This window comes from Quercus robur, chromosome 7, assembly GCF_932294415.1.
Source record: "Quercus robur chromosome 7, dhQueRobu3.1, whole genome shotgun sequence".
NCBI lineage: Eukaryota > Viridiplantae > Streptophyta > Magnoliopsida > Fagales > Fagaceae > Quercus > Quercus robur.
The window spans coordinates 3209800-3222139 of record NC_065540.1 but is presented as its reverse complement, the minus strand read 5'-3'; the positions used below and the strand labels follow the sequence as shown (position 1 = coordinate 3222139).

General features: G+C 32.9%; 1 pseudogene; it reads right to left on the bottom strand.

Annotated features, from left to right (window-relative positions):
• Positions 1–6140: 6140 nt before the first annotated feature.
• Positions 6141–9481, bottom strand: LOC126691761 (APETALA2-like protein 3; annotated as a pseudogene).
• Between the last annotated feature and the right edge of the window lie 2859 nt (positions 9482–12340).

Sequence of the window (12340 nt, the reverse complement as noted above, 5' to 3'; positions counted from 1 at the left end):
TTGAAAAAGGTATCCAAAAAAAAATTCACTTTTTTATTTTTCTATAAAAAAAAAAAATTCTTAAAATTGTTTACTAATGTGTAGCCTAAGGGCAAGCGTTAGTAAAGCCCATAAAAAGTATGTTGTTGATGTTACCTTACGCTAATGATAATTTGAATACAAGGAAACAACCAAACTCATTCTGCTTGGGATGTGTGGAGGAAGAATGTAGTCTTTGTTTGTGCTTAATGAAATTGGTGCTAATCAGAAAACAATCTCATTCTGCTCAATGTTTTTAAATCATCCCAACTTCTAAATAAAATACAAAATTAGAGTTTACTGAAAAAGAATTTTGTATCCAATAACATCATATCATTTGTATTAAAATTCAATAAACGAAACATATGTGCGCAAAAATAACTACTACTAAGTCTTTCATTTATTAGTATGATAGCTATTTTTTACAAATATATCTCTCACTTATTAAATTTTAATACAACTGACATAGTATATACTAAATCCCTTCTTATTGTTTACAAGGAAACAACCAAAGAAATAAACATTCATTTCTAGGGTCTACCGGATACACAGTTTAGTCATCACGTGATTCTTGAACATATGGAAACTCAAAACAGTTGGAATCTTGGATACAAATCGAGTGCCTTGGTTACTTGGTAGGTACGTAGACTTGTGAGACTTTTCTTTTAGGAGAGTACAGAGTCAGAGTCATTTAAAAGGTATAATCGAGATGGGATTAATCTTATATAATCACTAATGTTTAGAGATGTTGAAGGTGTGGACTTGAGGCTGTAAATGAACTAAGTTGTTCACGAACAACTTGGGCTCAGTTTGATAAAAAGCTCGTTCATATTCGTTTGTTTATAAATAAGCCAAGCTTGAGTCTTAGTTTTAGGCTTGTTTGATAAACAAGTCGAGCCCAAACCAAAAAAATTGTTCATGAACAAGCTTGTGAACAATAGGGCTTGATACAAAACATGCAAAGTTTAAGTTTATTTATAGTTTGATATATGTTTACCAAATAAACTCATTATTATGACGTTACACATATGTTTTGGAATGTTAATTTATAGCTGTTTATTCATATATGTTTTGGAACGTTAATTTATTTAGATTTTTGAAGATTATAGTTGCATGGATGACAAATGTGGATGTAAGAATTGTATTTTGAATAATTACTTAAGCTATAAACAATGAATGATGGATGGATGGATGGATTTAATTATGTAAAGTTGTAATTTGAACAATTTCTAATTACGGGTAGAATTAGAAGCATGATAAAATGAGTTTATTATTATTTTGTTTACTTGATTTTTGGTGACATAAGCATTTGATGATGCAATTTTTTTGGATCCCAAGCTAAAAAGTTTGACTTGAGCTCGAGTTTGAGCTTGATATTAAGCTCGAGCTTGGCTTGACTAATTAATCAAGCCGAGCTCAAGCTTTTTAGCATTCTCATGAGTTCGAGTTCAAACATTATTTTTAGGCTTATCTCAAGCTTGAGCCAAGCTTGAGCATTTGATTTTTATTGACGAGCCAAGCCCAAACACTCACTACTTGACAAAGCTTAACTCGTTTATAGCCCTATGTGAACTAATCTACAAGTAATTTATTTTTTGAGATAGATGTACAAGTAAATTAATGAGTAATCCTTGCCTTCAACAGTTGAGGTTAATGTATAAATTAGAGTAAAATTTAGGTATAATATCTTACCTACATTATATTCGGTTCTTTAATTAAATTTAAACATGAAAAATTTTAGAATACTCTAAGAGAATAATAAATGTGTATTCCCTTCTTTTACATAATAATGAATCTCACTAATATGAGAGAAAAGAGCTTACAGTTATTGTACTATTGTATTACCGGAATATTCTATAATTATATTAATACATTATTACATTGAATTTAATTGTTCTTGCAAATAATAATAATAACACCATTTGTGATTTATTAGTCAATGCAATAAGGTAATTGAATTTAATTTAAAATCTAATATACCATACCCAAGGCTTTCTATTACATTCTCCACTCTTAAGGTTTGGGAAAATTACAGTCCTCTCAATTAAGGTTTGGGAGAATGACACTCCATCCCAAACTTGAAGCAAAAAACATTCCACTCCCTTAAGGTTTGAAAAAAAATAACACTCCTCACCTTCCCTTAGTATTGGTAATAGAATACTCAAAAATTTTAAAATTCTCTTTACCAAAGTTTAATAAATTTTAGTAAAATTCTAAACTCAATTTAGTTTAGTTTGTAAACACGTTGACTTAAATTAAAGGCTAAGCTACATATTTAACTGATTTTATTCAAGTTTGAATTGCCAAACGTAGGTGCTTACTATCTTAATATGTGAACCGGCCAAGCTTTGGGTATTTTAGCAGATTTTAATTATTTTAACTAGTAAAATCTCTTATCGTTAAATAAAAAATATGGGATTCAAATCCCCTTACACCCTAAACAAATTGATGTCTTAGTTTAAATTCTATCATAGAATGGACGTTATAAGTTTAAATTCTATCATACCTTAAAAAAAAAAAAAAAAAAAAAAAAAAAACCTTTGTTATTTCAATTTAAATACAAGGGCATTTGTGTACTTGTGTTTAATAGGTTGGGTTCTTTAGACATTTTAACTCTATATGGGAGGGTAATTTTGGAAACTTGCCCTTAATCAAATTGCAAATTAGTACACAACATTTTTAACATCAATTTAATAGAGTTTGACTATACGGAAGTTAAAGGTGGAAAATATTTTCTCTTCAAATTTGGAATGGAGTGTCATACTCCCATACTTCAAGAGAGAAGAGTATAATTAGTCCACTACCTCAATAAATAGTTACATTAAATTTAATTTAATTGTTCTTGAAAATAATCACGTTATTTTAGCTTCTTTAGTCCATGCAAAAAGATATTTGAATTTAATTAAAAAATCTAAGACTTTACATAAATTTTACCCTTAATTTTAAGAGTTATTACAATTAATCCGAAAGTTGCACCCCTAGCCTTCATGTAGTTAAAAAATGTCTTGACCCCATACACATCATACACCATTTTCATACAAAATTGAAATGGCTAAATAGCTAGCAATGGTAAAAAATAAAATTATCATCCATCTGACTGCTCAGCTATTCTTCTTCTTCTTCTTCTTCTTCCTCTTGTCTTCGGTAAAACTTATGTGCCATTTGTTGGTATCATATTGTCAAGTAGTACTTGTCAATTCGTGAAGTGTCACAAGACTAGAAAAGCAGAGGGGGGGCCAGACAACACACCTGAAACAGATAGAAGCATCTAAGAAATCATAGACAAAATGAAGGGAGTTCATTACTTGTGAGGCATCAAATCCATGATAGTAAATAGTAATAGAGTTTGGTTTAATACCCAACGTGGAATCTGTACAAACTACAAAGCATTTCGGAAAGCTGGCACTGCCCTACAGTGCAAATTACAAGGTCACACAAAAACAAAACAACCTTCATTTTATTCGAAAACAGGGACACAGCTATATATGCTGAGCAATGAAAGTTGGTACAAAGATACTAACTAGCCATATAGCCATATGACCATAAGCATAGAGCCCAACAAAGTAGAGAAGAGCCAAGTCATAGGGCTGAATCTCATAGTCATAGCCTTGGAAGTTTGGGAAGAGAGAGTAAAGGAACAGATATTTGCAATAACAAGGTTTGTAAAGAGTTTGCCAGAATGATCAATCTTTTTACTATTCTTATGTACCAACCACTCCTTCAATTCAATGCACAACCAGACTTTTCACGCCGCTCATAATACAATACTACCACAGACGACTCTTTTTTCGCTTCTTTTGCAGGTGTACGAGCCTCATGCAAAGCCCAGGAATACGGGATTCACTTTAAGCCAAAGGAAAGAGACGGGACAGTACAGCCCCAACTAGTACACGTGGCTTTCAATTACCATACTTAGTTATGAGAGAAATTTAAGTTCGTAACCCAACCTTCTGTGCCATAAGTTTTGATAGACTGTGAGTCTGTGACTAATGGGGGCACTATTTATGGGTTTTAATAATGTATGCCTTTAGACATACATTAGTAAATGGATTTTATTAATGTGTGTTGTTAGGGCACATATTAATTTTTATTTTTAGTAAAAATTTTTTCAAGAATTGAAAAAGTAATGACAGCTTTTTCAATTTCCAAAAAAATGTTTCCAAAAATAAAAAGTTTAAAGTGTGCCCTAAGGGCACACATTAACCAGACCCTTAGTAAATTATTTGAAATTTTTTTTATGAAAAAACAAAAATATAATTAACTAACCAGACCCTATTTACATACTCTGGAGCATTGCTCCGCTATCACAAATGAGTGGTACCCCGATATGGATCTCACATGTGAGAGCCCAGAGCATTGCTCTGAGAGTATGTAAGCATTTTTTGACTTATGGTGGTATTAATATATTAGTTAAGACTCAAGAGTCCAAACAAACCATCACACACATACACATATAAATCTTAATATTTTGTTACTAGATTAGGTCATAATTTATGAAGATATTGTATACAAAACTATCAACTACTATACAAAAATTATCTAGTTTGATATTAAAAATGTACAAAAAAATGAATTTGAGAAAACAAAATATAACTACTATAGACCAATTGATAAATTCTATTTTTTTTTAAGAGTATTATGGACTAACTGTAATATTTAGGAGGCCAGCTTTTATTTTTGTAGCTTGAATATTTAAAGTTTTTAATAACTACATATAAAATAAAAGAGTATCTAAGACCATAATCCAATATCATAACTCTGATTTGATAGACCCTAACTCGAAGTAAGTATGTGAAGGTAACAAATAGTCGATTACTGTCTGCTACATAAAATAGTTGTGGTTTTAAAATTACTCAACTAAGGAAAATTTTTAAATTTGATTTTAACTCATACTTTATTTAATTCATCCCAAAAAAAAAAAAAAATCAAAATACAATTACAATAGTATGATCTTAACCAAAAGCATATAAACTAGCAAATTTCCTAAAGTTTTGACCTTTTGCAAATGGTTGAATAAATTTAATCATTTAACTACTGTTACTTTAACTTATCTAGCATGTAAGCTCAATCGAGTGAAGACAATATCTTTCAATTGGGCCACATTTTTTTTCTAAGAAAAATAAATCTAAAAACTATATGAAATTGGGGGGCCATATTCAATTAACAGGACATTTTGGCGGGGCCAACATAATAATTTAGTAGATTTTCCCTGATTTGCGAAGAAAAAAGTGAGATCTTTTGAAACTCTGGGGGGTGTTATTCTTAGACACTGCGTAGTACAATTACCCCCCCCCCCCCCCCCCCCTCTCATTTCATCCCAAGTTTGTTTTTATTACTCCCTATCACCATCTGTCATTGTTGCTTTCCCCAAGAGAACAGCTTAGCCGTAACCTTTGAACTTTGGGCCAATTCTGTAGTTTCCTAATCCTATCGGCAAGGGATTTGTAGGGGGTGGGGACCGGGGGTGTAAGCTGATTTTGCGTTATTTAGGGTACAACAGCTTCCATGGAGTAAGGACTTTTTGCGAGAGATCCCCCCCTAGCACCTATTTGGATTTGGAAAATACTATAACTACTAGCAACTTTACTACCAAAGGCTCTCTACTATTAATTTTACTACAATTTTTATTTATTTATTACGTGGTGACACATAAATAAAATTTTTATTTGTGTTAAAAAGTTATATATATATATAGTCAAATTTAAATTATATCTTATTTAAATCTAAGTAATGATATATCACTTAATAATTTGTTATTGAATTCATATTTTGAAAATCTCATCATTGGATTACATGTTCTATATTACATGCATGTCAATCTTCTTGCCAATCATATGTTATTTACTATTCAATTTATAAACTCATCTTTTATAGATTATTTGAACTAAAAAAACCTTGGATTTAAACAATTGATTGATAACATAGATATTGATCTTTGATCGCTTTGAAATTTTACAAGTATGGAGAATATACAAAGATAATGTAATCCAATTAAATTCAAAGATGGATTTGTCAAAATTTGTATCTAATTAAAAACTATTAAGTGGTATAAACATGTTCGTAACCGGTTATTCTTGGAGAAAGTAATCTGAAACATGCGTAAGGTAAATGTACACACAACCTTACCAATAAACATTTGGAGTGAAACTATTTTCTTTTCAAATCGTTTCAGATGACATACATTTGAAGCCTTGTTTAGAGCCTCAATGCACCAACAGATCGGTCATATATGGAGGACACACAGGGAAGAAAACGGAAGAAAAGATTACCAACCTATTGAATCATATGAATATATGACTGGAACTAACAAATTCAATTACCATTCTTGTTTTCCTGGTTTCCCTACCCATCTTCTACATTTAATACAAAATAGAAGATTTATGGGCTGTTGCTATGTTCTACCTGGTACTTGGTTCAGCTCCTGCAGTAGAAATGGGATATGTTGGTGATGTAAGTGATTGTTGGCAAAAAATGGGGGTGGATGAATAGTTGTGTTAGAAAAATGAAGTTGACCAACAGCAGCTGATGGAGAAGTAGTTGTTAAAGAAGGGAATCCTGATGATGCTGCAGTAGAGAAGAGCGGCACTTGAGTCACCCCACCATAAGGACCTTGGATTTGTCGTGGCCAGTTTGGCAAGGAATCAACTTCCGTCCTCTTCTCCATTGCTCTTTCCTGTAACCAACAGCGACGATGACATTGTTAAGAGGTGAAATGGAAAATGGAACAATGAGGTCTTATTGACTTCTAGCAGGAATTTATAGTAGCGTGTTTAGGCTGAATGGAAATTACCTTATACAGAGAAAAGAAACTGGAATTCACGCCACTCCAGATAGGAGCATGCTCAGATGCTTCCACAGGTCGATGAGCCGGTTGAGCCCTAACTGTTGCTGAAGAAGAATTCTCAATCTATGAAAGAGTGATTACCAAGCAAACTAATTAAAGCTAACCCCAGGTGTGAAGCAAACAGGAGATACAAAATTAATTGGGCTATTTGAAATGTATAAACACAGATCTCAATTAGACTTTAGTGGGGAATTTTATAAGTTGATGTCAGCATTACCCTTGATCTCCCATCAATAGGCCTGTCATCCCAGCCATGCTGAAAATGAAAACCGCTCACATTGACGTTCTCCTTTTCTCGATCAGCAAAAGAAGGGAGTGAAATTCCTAACTGAAGATCAAGACTTTGATTGCCTTCTGCATCAAATAACGCAAGGATTTATTGTGTGTTTATACAAAGGCTTATCATTGTGCCTACACAAGTAGTCTAGAAAACAAAAGACAACTATGAAATAAAAGGAATTCTTAACAACAAAAGTACCTCCATTATTGGCCTCAGCAAAAATTTCCCCTCCATATGAGCAAGGCTCAAAGTTGGTGACTGCTTCCCTTCCATTGCATTTGATGGCAGCCTTGTCATATGCCCTGATTTTCACACAACAAAAACACATCAAGTTAAATGGAAAAGGTAAAGGGTCAAAGATTCAAACAGCCAGTACAGTGGAGATCCAATATATAATGTGTAAGACCTTGCAGCCTCAATCTCACTATCGAATAGCCCAAGATATATATACCTGCAGGGAAACAATGAATACTACCCAATGAAAACCAAGCTCCCAACTGTTCTGCTGAACCAATTCATCAAAACTCTCAATTTCTCCATTTTATAATGGGAAATACCAATTTAATATGGAATTTAACACAAGAATCAATACTAAAAAAAGACCATAAATCCAGCTATGAATGTGAAATTTAGCAAAAGAGGGTCTCACTTCTTGCCCAGAAACTGCCCCATACGAGCTTCCCATCGACCACATTTGTGCAGTGTCACTCCCCTATACTTCGAGCTTCCCCTTGAAAACCCGGTGCTCTGGCGCCGCAGGATATGCACAAATTCATCCTTGCTAAAATGACTCATCTGCAAAAACCAATCAATTCTATAATAATACACCCTCGGTTGTCTAAAACAACACACTAAATTCAATCACAAATATGATAATATCAAACTACAAAGGACCCCCACACTCACCTGCTTAATATCATCATCATAATCACTGATATTGAAATTGATATCAGCTTCTACTCCGCGAAACTTGATCGCAGCCCTATCATACGCCCTGTAATCCATTAAAAACCCAATTGCCATAACATTCCCACAAGTTCATTTTATCCAAAACATTTTTTTTTTCAAAAAAAAAAAAAAAAAAAAAAAAACTACAACCATTACAATCTGAATAATCAGAAACAGTTAATTTTTTATATACCTAGCAGCAGCATGAGCAGTGTCAAATCCTCCTACAAAAACCAAACCAAAAACACCCAAATTTTCATATTCCAACTCTCAAATTAATCAAAAAACACAAACAATAAAAATAAATTAGTACTTCACAACTTTTAAAAATCCTTACCCAAGTAAACTTGCTTTCCACAATCCCTACAAAAATGAAAAATAAAATAAAATCATTGCCATCAAAATTCAGACAGAGAAAAAAAAAAAAAAAAACCGCCAAAACTGTAAAAATCTTGTAATGAAATCACTGACCAAATATGCGATTCCCATCGACCAGTTCTTCGATAAAACGTAACGCCACGATACTGTGAGCTCCGAGACCTTGGTCCACGTCGGCTCTTCTTGACCAGAGGCTTCTGTTGCTGCTGCTGCTGCTGCTGCCGAGGTACGATCCTCTGCTCCGCGGCTTCACCGAAAGTCGAAGTGAGATCCAACCACCCCGCCACGTCGGAAACTGCTCCGCCTCCGGCCGCCGGAAACAACTGTATCGTCCGGTTGTTGCGAACACCGCAGTCGTCCTCGTCCTCTTCTTCTTCTTCTCCTCCTCCTCCTCCACGATCGACATCGAGCTCTTTGTCCTTCCTCAGAATGCTGAAGCTGTAACCAAAAGCAGCGTCGTAGTTGGAAGTAGAGTCATCGTCGCCGCCGCCGGCACAGCCACCGGCTCCGGCGGTGTTGACTACGGAAGAGGAGTTAAAGCTTCCAGTTCCAGAACTCTCCATTCGACTACTTCCAGAAAGTTTTCCTGAATTCTGCGACGCTACACTCAGATTAAGATCCAGCATTTTCTCCATACTCACTCAAATTCAACTACAAAAAAAAAATGTTCAAAACGACGAAGTTTTTTTCTTTTATACACCACTGAAAAAAATAAACAGAGACTATTCTGGTTTTATAGGAAAGAGTGGCCGATGAATTGGAATCATGGCCGGCAGTGCGATTATTATTTTCATGCAGATAGAGAGAGAAAAAGAGAGAGAGAGAGAGAAAAAAAAATCTGTTTTTAGAGAGAGAGAGAGAGGGGTTGTGTTTTGTGTGAAGTTGTTGTTAATGTTTGTGTTGGTGCTGGTGTTGGTGTTGGTGGTGTTGGTGTGCTTGAAGAAGGAACAAAGTACAAAGAGGAGAATTGGGGGTGAAGTGGTGGGGGTATATCACTTTGAGTCTCTTTTTGGCGCGTGCTTTTACGCCACCGCACCTTTTTTTTTTCTTTTTTCTGTTTTTCTCAGTTTATCTATTTTTGGTTTTTGTTTATACGAGGAGTTTTTTTTTTTTTTTTTTTTGAGAAGGTGCTTTGCTTTGCTATTATTGCTGTATTTAATGATTTATTATGTTAAAGTATACACCTCTTTTCTGAAAGCGATGGTGTGATGGTGGATTTATTGGACTCAGAATACGGAAGGTTCCAAATTCATTTGACCTTATTATTGATTTTTTAGGTGTTTAATGGTTCCAAGCCAAATAGTCCTGTTCAAAATAAATAGACTCCTTTTATATTCCATTTCATAACTTGTTGATTGGTGCTTTTAAGCGTTAACGCGTATTTGACAAAAAGTTATATATATATACATATATATATAAAAGGGTGAAATACAGTGAGTTAGTTAATCAATTCTCTTAGATATTTGTTAACGAACTATTTTAATAATATTTTGATATCACTTCCAAGGAAAATATAAAAACATGTCAAAAAAGTCAATTATTTTTTTCCAATAAAAAGTTTCTAAAAGTATTTTTTAAATAAATGCCTTTAAGTCATCAGTTAACTTTTCCCAAATACAATTAACTCCCTTGAAGTTATAAGCGAATGTCGATTAAAAATGAGTAACAGCTTATAGACCAACTTGATCGGTTTTAAAAAATCTTAAACTTGATTGACATTATCTCAAACCTCATAAGTGTTAACTTTATTTTACTTTTTATATAATTGGTAACAAGCAGAACATGTTTATCTTCCTCCGTGATGCCTTAGGTGTGTAGGGTTGTCACTCTCCACTCAAATGCCTTTTTAATTACTGCAAAAATAATGGGCATAATGTGTCCACCACTCATCATACCACAAATCAGTCAATTGTGATATTAGGATTGCGAATGGTATTGGCTATAAAAGTCAATTTTTTTCACTATCTAACTTATTTTTACTACTATTTATAGATCTCATTACACATTTGGTATTATTTGTGAGTCTCATTATAGTATTTCAACTAACTTTTAATATTATCTACAGTACTTTCAGCAAAAAAAATTTCAATTTTAATTAAATAAATTATTTCCAAATGGACACTAGACAAGTCATTTATTGTGTTTTTGGTAATATTATTATTATTTTTTTAAAAAAAATTACTATGAAAGCTAAAGAGTGGAGTGAATGATGGGGTCGAGAACGGAGGGGTTGAGTCAGACTTGGTGGGAGTCGAGTGTGACTTGACTTTACTCTCTACTCTCTATACACACTGTTACACCGTCCCAGGCTACGCATTTGCTTATTCTACCTACACCTGTCGTGTATTTTTTTTCATTTCCTTCTTTATTTTTTAAATAATTTTAATTTAATAAAAAGATTCAAATCCCCAGCTGTTTGCATCTGATTTAAACTACACTTTTAGTAGAGTAGCACGCGTGAATGCGAGATACGCGAACATTAAATATATAGATTTGGTACTATACTTTATAGTTTAATTAATTTCGTGGGATTATTAAAAAATTATTGTTTTGTTTCCATTTCCAAAGTTTAATAATGATTTCAATTCAACTGAGGAATTGCAATCTAGGTTTTGATGTTGTTATTATTAACAAGTTATGATATTGGTTTTGTTGGTCAAACAAAGTTATGAAATTAATAATTGAGAAAATTTATTTTTAGGTAAATTATGTATTTGGTTTCTATCATTTATATCATATTTTAATTTGGTCTTTGATCTTTTTTTTTTTTTTTTTGGTTAAACTATCCTTGATCTTTCAATTTTGATAACTTGATCCCTAACCTTTTAGTACTATGTCAATTTAGTGTGCGTTTGCGTAGCAAACGCGGCAGGCATTTTGCATTTTTCCCTAGGTCTCACGCACTATTTACAAACTAGCAAGTGCGGAAAAACGAAAATAAACTTTAAAATTGGGTCCCTCAGGCACTATTCATAATTTAAAAATTATTTTGCTATAATACTTTCAGCAATAAATTTTCAGTTTTCAGCAATAAGCAATATCTAAACTAATTTTTTATTTTGACTATTAGTCATGTCAATAATTTCAATAAAAAAAAAATTACGACAATGTCTAAATTGATACAGCACTGAAAGATTAAGGACCAAATTAACACAATTAAAAAGTTAGAGATCAATTTGAAATATAAGAAGGGTTTGGATACAACGTTTTAAAGTATGCGTTCTCAAGCCGCGCGTTTCAGATTTTTTTTTTTTTTTTCTTTGGACGCGCGTCTGTCACTGTTCATTGTCTATGAACAGTGATTTTAGGCTTATAAACAGTAAAAAACAGAGTGAACAGTAATTTTTCACATATTAAAAAATTATTTTGCTACCGTGTTTTTAGTTTTCAGTTTTCAATTTCAGCAAAAATAAGTTATATTCAAACGAACCCGTGACCAAATTTGTAGTTTATTATTTATTTTTTAATGCTGCTACTTTTTGGCATGGTGACGATTCACACTTTGGCATTGCTACGTCATCAAGAAATTAAAGTAAGTAGTAATAGTTAATATTTCTTTGATATTTGTTTGTAAATAAATGTATAGGTACAGTTGTACCTGTATAGGGGTAGGGGTGAACAGGAGTTTGTTGAATGCCCATGTCACATGTAATGTGTTCACCATGAAAGTCTGTCGATTAGTACCATGTTGATTGGGGTTATGGACCACATAATAATGAAAGGTTTTTTTTTTTTTTTTTTTTTTAATTACATAATAATGAAAGTTGCCACCTAGGTAAAAAAATTTCATAATGCCACACCATTGAAAAAAAATTAGATCTTTTTATCTTTTAACTCCAAAAAAAAAAAAAGATCAATAAATGATAAATAAA